This window comes from Ochlerotatus camptorhynchus, unplaced genomic scaffold (genome assembly GCF_037179485.1).
Source record: "Ochlerotatus camptorhynchus isolate MF236.1 unplaced genomic scaffold, CSIRO-AGI_Acam_v1.1 ptg000196l, whole genome shotgun sequence".
Classification (NCBI taxonomy): Eukaryota; Metazoa; Arthropoda; class Insecta; order Diptera; family Culicidae; genus Ochlerotatus; species Ochlerotatus camptorhynchus.
The window spans coordinates 5,173,015-5,179,439 of NW_027040686.1; positions in this window are offsets into that span (position 1 = coordinate 5,173,015).

Below are 6,425 nucleotides of genomic sequence, written 5' to 3' on the forward strand. Positions count from 1 at the left end.
TTCCAAAAGTCATATCTACGTAATCGCACAAAGCCTCATCCTAAAATTTTGATATTGGAATGTAGAAACAGTTTTAGGCCGGAACTTCTTGGAACTTTTGATCTGTAGATATTTTAGTATGTACATTTTGAATAGCAGTTTTTTCATCTGTTCGGGACCTAACACCACTGCGACCAGTAATTTGATATACTGTAGTATATCCCGTGTCCTTAGTTTAGTGCATGTCGTATTACACCATCACTATTGAGAAATGATGAATTATTCGAATTTTTTAAAGTTGTCATTCTCGCATTTATCGCATCCGACTCTAATTGAAAGGTACCGCTATTTATACCCTTCGGAGTGTTGAAACACCCTCCAAAGGCACACCCCTTTTTCAGTCAAAATTGGATTCCTAAGCAACAAAATTAAGGAATGACACCAATAATGACCATGCATCAGAACCCTAGCCTTATCCACTTCAAACTAGGGAACAACGAATAGAAGATTAGGAATCACATAGATGAAGACTAACTAACTCGTTTTTTCCTTATTTCAATATCATCTTCGGTGGACAAAGCCGAGTCTTGTCACTATCAACAAGGCATAAAAAGTAACAAGAACTAAGATGTGTTCTTTTGATTACTGAAAAATACTGTTCCCCTAGTTTGAAGTAGTCAGGACTAGGAATCGGTGGTAGATCTTACATCCCGTAACGTACCAAGAAAAGGTGATCTACCCACGTTACGGGCCAGTTTAGTACGAGTTTAGTACAAGTTTAGTACAAGTTTAGTACAATTCTTTATTGACCAAAAGATGTAGCTTTTTATATCAAAAAGCATTGCCCAAAGACAAAAAGACACTGAAATGATTCGTTTCGGTGTTATTAATTTTGTTCCACCAGATTGCATTCCTGAACCACTACGGCAATGGAAAAGTTCACGAAAACACGCTTTGATTCGCGGTGAACGGCGTGAAATTTTGCAAACTTTTTCAATACTGATTGATCGATGGTTTTCAAGCAAATCATTACCTCTTAGATTCAATATCAGATCTTCCAAAATATGTTCTTGCGGCCTTCCAGGATTCAAGATTAGGCCATAATCTCAAATTCATTGTTGCATGATCACTGCAAAATTTTTCTCAAATGATCGTTTTTTTTTTTCAAGAATAACTTACAGTTGTTCTTCCATAAGACCAGCACGTGGTTTTTCGAGGTCCAAATTTATCCTAACATTTTAACTACGAGTGATTTTAAAATTGATGCCCATTAGCACCATTCTTCTTTTACTTTTATCTTCAAATCGATCAGAGGACCATCTTCTAGGCATCCAGGGTTCATGTTATGCTCACAATAACTAATTTATTGTTACATTATAACTAAAATTGATTTAGAGAAAAAAAAGAATTGCGGCGCTCTAGGATCTAATAAGCGAATTGACCACATTGACGAATGTTCTGGAGCTTCCTGAAGATCGTTCCGTAGCCTTTCATAGTCCAGGTCACAATCATAATCATCATTCAACTCCAACATTTTGAAACAAATCGTGACCTGCTTGATTCAGTTATATCGATTGGTCACTTTTAACGGATATTTTGGATTCGAAAACACGTTCTTGTGACAAATCAGGGTACACATTTAGGTCACAACCTCAAATTCATCCTTACAACAAGGATCCTTATATTACAACCAGAAGCGATTCCGGACATATTTTGACTCTCCAGGACCAGATTCGTTTACTTTAACACATGTTATGGTTCTTTCGAAGGACCAATCTTTAGGCTCTAGGGGTCCATGTTTTGGGCACAGTCGCTTATTTCTGCTTGCATTACAGCTATGAGTAATTTCGAAAACAAATTGTGACGCTCTACGGTGAATTAAGTCAAACTTGTAAACGATTTTGCTGTTTATGCCAAGTATAGCTCAAAGTTAATCAAAGGGAGATTTTACGCGATAGTTAAAATTCAGATTTTTTATCTGTGTACCATTCGGAAGCTCATTCCGTAACTTTTAGAGTTTATATATACAGTGTATCTCAAAATTGATCGTACAGCAGTACTTACATTTTAGAAAAACGGCTCCAAAAGCACAAGTTAAAAAGATGCGTCTCTTAATTTTCAGCAGCCTATTTAGCATACAATTGGGCCAGTATTGGGCATATTTGGTTGACTATATAAAAAGTTAGAGCAATTTAAGAAAACTATCTTTTTCTTGAAAAACATTATTTTCTTGAAATAAAATGAACAGAACTTCTTGAAATTTTGCGTAATAAAGATCATTCATCTACCACTAATTTTACTGAAATTCATCCACTAGGTAAAAAGTTGAAAATCGAGCGTTTTACTAGTATAAATCCAATTTCATACAATCTCCTCCAAACAATGACCGAAATTATAGCAATACATCTGTTCAATCACCAGCCAGGATTTAAAAAAAAAATACGTTCGTTTACCATATTTTAAAATAAATCTTCAAGAGTGTACGATTAATTTTGAGATACAACTGTACGTCACAATCATAAATTAATTCTCATTTTCTCTTCCTCTCAGTTCTTGCTGTCAACGATCTTTCTTCCCACTTTTTCTGGAGTCTTTTTTAATGTCTTCTTACTGAATTCTCTCATTAATGTCTTCCAATTTTCCTAGAAATTAATTTCTTCGGAAGCTTCTTCCAGAAGTTCTTCTGGCTTCTGCGGTAGCTTTTTTTTGACTTCCGCTTGTAGGTTCATAAAAACTTCTTCAGTAAATTTCTTAAAATGTCATTGGAAGTTCCTATTCAATCGTTTTTAACTACTCCAGAATTTTTTTCGTCATCTCTGGAATTTTCTCCCGACTTCAGATAAGTGCTTTTGGCTTAGCATGAAATTGTCTTCTTATTTCCTCGGAAGTTTTTTCTGAACTCCCGCAGAAATTTCTTCTGGCTTCCTCTAGAAAATTCCTCAGCCTTCACCTAGAGCATTCATTTGATTTCCTTTATAAGAGTTCCTCTGACTGTAGCTGTTTCTTATGACTGTTTTGGGAAAGTTCTTATATTTTCACCCAAAAATACTTCTAAAATTGTATCCCGGGAATTTGGAACCAATTCCCGGGAATCTGGAAACGGAAATTTTGGTAAATTTCTTTGGGCTATCTTTCTCACAGTACTCATTTATTTTGTATCGTTCTATGTTATATGTAGCCAGATTATTCAATCTAATCAGGAATTTCTTAAAGGGGTCGTAATTAATGTAAGTCTGAGAACCGTTGCAATAGAAGATATTCAGAATGGCAGCAACAAGCGTACACCTTTAAAAGATTATTCAAAGGAAAAAAAAATGTTAACAAGTCCGTGGATTTTCGTTTCCCCGTCGCTACTTTCTTCTAATCAAAAGTGTCACGGGCATGTCAATAATCCTGAGTTGCTAAAAGCTCTCACGGTTGGAAATTAAAATTTATAATATATTGTAAACTAAAATGTCGACCTAAATGCCCCTAATTTGGGCACATACATAAATTCAGCAAACGACTAAATTTTCAATAGCGACCAAAAATATCCATTATTACCGTCCCAATGACGCGATCATCTAGATAACATTGAAGATTTTTAGCGATGGGCTCAATTTTAGATCCATAGGCCAACATTAGAGGTATTTCCCCTATTTGATTTGTTAACATTTTTTGGAATTTATACTCAAAATTACTGAAAACAAAAAAAAAAGTGTATATTTGCCCAAAAAGACTTTCTTTTTCCCTGCAACTTTGTCTCAGACGTCATTTCGATCGGAAGTGAAGTTTTCGTGGACCAATTTATTGAAAAATCATAAAGACGCCGGTTTGAAAAAAAAAATCAAGATCCAAAACGGCCGAATTTCACAAACATGCGAACGATTGCCCATAACGAAGAATTATGCAAAGTTGTATGTAAATCGGAGTTGGTCGCGTTTTTCTAATTCGTCGTTTGGTGTGGAACTTTGTTTATGTGAACTATTTCATGTGCAACATTTCAAGTGATAAATTTAAAATCAATTATTCCATAATATTTGAACAAATCTTAAGATCATATTTATATTTTCACAACGGCACTAACCAAATTGCCTATGGTTCAACTTCATACATTTATGCGTTTTAAAGCGGTTGCACGACAAAAGGTTGAAGGGACAAAAGGTTGAAGGGACAAAAGGTAATGGACAAAAGGAAATGGACAAAAAGTCTAATGGACAAAAGGTTAATGGTACAAAGATTAAATAAAATTTAGGGGGACAAAAAGTCCAATGAAAAAGCCGTCAATTGAAATTTAAGGGACAAAAGATCGCATGGTTAAAAGGTGGAAATGGACAAAAGTTTGAAAAGGTCAAAACTTCGAATCACATTAACTGTACTTTACTATAATAAATCGAACGAATAAAAGGTCGAAAATATACTGAATCAAGCAAATAAGTCAAGATTAGTCTATGAGTAATCTTACTGAAATTCTCGAAAATTATGTATCTCAATCTCAATGTTCAATTGCAGTCGAAGAACTGTTCATGATATAAAGAGGGAGTATATCATGAACAGTTCTTTGACTGATAAAAGCAATTGAACATTCCATCCTTTGTTCAAAATTCCTTTGTGAAATTTCAGTAGAGGTATGTGTAGTAAATGAAAAAAAAAAACCGATCGGTGAACGACCGGTGATAATAACATTGCAAAAAGATATGCTCGCAGATATGCTGCGTAGCTAGGGAGAGTAGAGAGCAGTGCTGTAAATTTTCATATCATTCGATTGAAGATGAACCAATACAACCATTCAATCAATTCTGTGTAAACGAATTCTCACATGACCATAATTTGAAGAGCCCCTTTCTCATTCGAAGCTCATTGTCACTGTCAATTGAGTCACTCAGTATCGTTTGATATACGAAAGTCAGTATCAGTATCAAAAATGTTCAAATGATTTTGAGAATTTACAGCACTGAGTAGAGAGGGTAAGAATGCCCAAAAAATATGTACTTAGTAAATAGGTTTACTATAAAAGCGAATGATTAATTAACAAACGGAGAAGTATTCTCCAACTCGAAAAAGGTTACGGTAGTCGCGTAGGTTCGGACGTGAATTATTTCCGACTTTCGAAATCCTAGTAGGGAAGGGAGACTTCAGTAGTTGTTCCCCGGTAGGGATAACGCACAACTGTTAGTCCCATTCGATTTAAATGTTATTTAATCGATTGCTAGTTAGATTTATAGTCCATTTAATCATTTTGACCATTCTACCTTTTTCCATTCAGCTTTCTCCATTCAACAACTCTTTAAATTTCATTCTACCTCTTGTTCATTTGACCATTGACCATTTGAATTTTTGTTTATTTCATTTGAACTTTTGTTTATTGGAACTTTTGACCTTCGTTATGGATTATATTGTTTCACGGTCAGGATTCCAAGATATAGCTTACAAAAGAAGTTAGGTGCCAAGAAGTTAGGGAATCCTGAATCAAACTTCCACCATCCAAAAGGCGCTGTCCTCTTGAACATCTTTATTAGAGCCAGCAGCCCAGCATCGATGTCCGTTGATTTCGGTTGAAGTGATTTCTGGACTAGTCTTGTTCTCAGGACACACTAGGATTATTTTTTTTTGCTAGAAAACTACGTTATTCGACTAGATTTGGCGTAAACTTAAACAATAGTAAACGTAAATTTATCCGAAATACTTCATAAAAAGGAGAAATAGTATGGAAATTGCCGACAGACTTGTCATCTAATAACTTAATGAGTTGCTTAAAATTATAATGATAAAAAAAATGTAATGCGTTCATATTATGTTATTCACAACGTGAAAAAGCCATGCACATAATTTGATAGCACAAGTACCGAGGAAAACGGAGAATGAAGCTATCATATACACTCAAAGAGCGCATCCAGTGTGCGATTTCAAATGAAAAACCAGACACAAAGACAAAATTCTTCATCGCAGAGCTCTTCTTTCTACGCAAGCTATCATGGGTAAGCAAAGACGGAAAATAATGCATTTTTACAAAACAGTGCCCTCCACTGTTTGGCAATAAAACTTGATCAAATTTTACCTTTTTACAGTTGTGCATCGTTTTCACTATTTTCATAATTTTCAAATTGACCTTCAATGTTTGTAGCGGTAGTTGTGGTTTATTGTGATGTGAGGAGCTCGGTGGCCTAGTGGGTCCCGTTTTTGCATACTGAACAGCACCTCATTCGCTGGCTTTCTTATTTGGGGAAATGTAGCAGGCTTCTCAACTTCCAATAAAGTGAACGCAAACAATTTCCTTCCCTCTTCCCAATTGATCAATGCTTGAACATTGCATTGATTCTCTGTACAATTATAGCTGATCCTTGCAGTAGCAAGCACGGGCGGTCAATGATTATCATGCTCATGATAATAATCCATCAGCATGTGAACTATATACTTAAACGAACATACAGTACCCGTTCGATTTTGGCAAAAAGCCCGAAAATTTA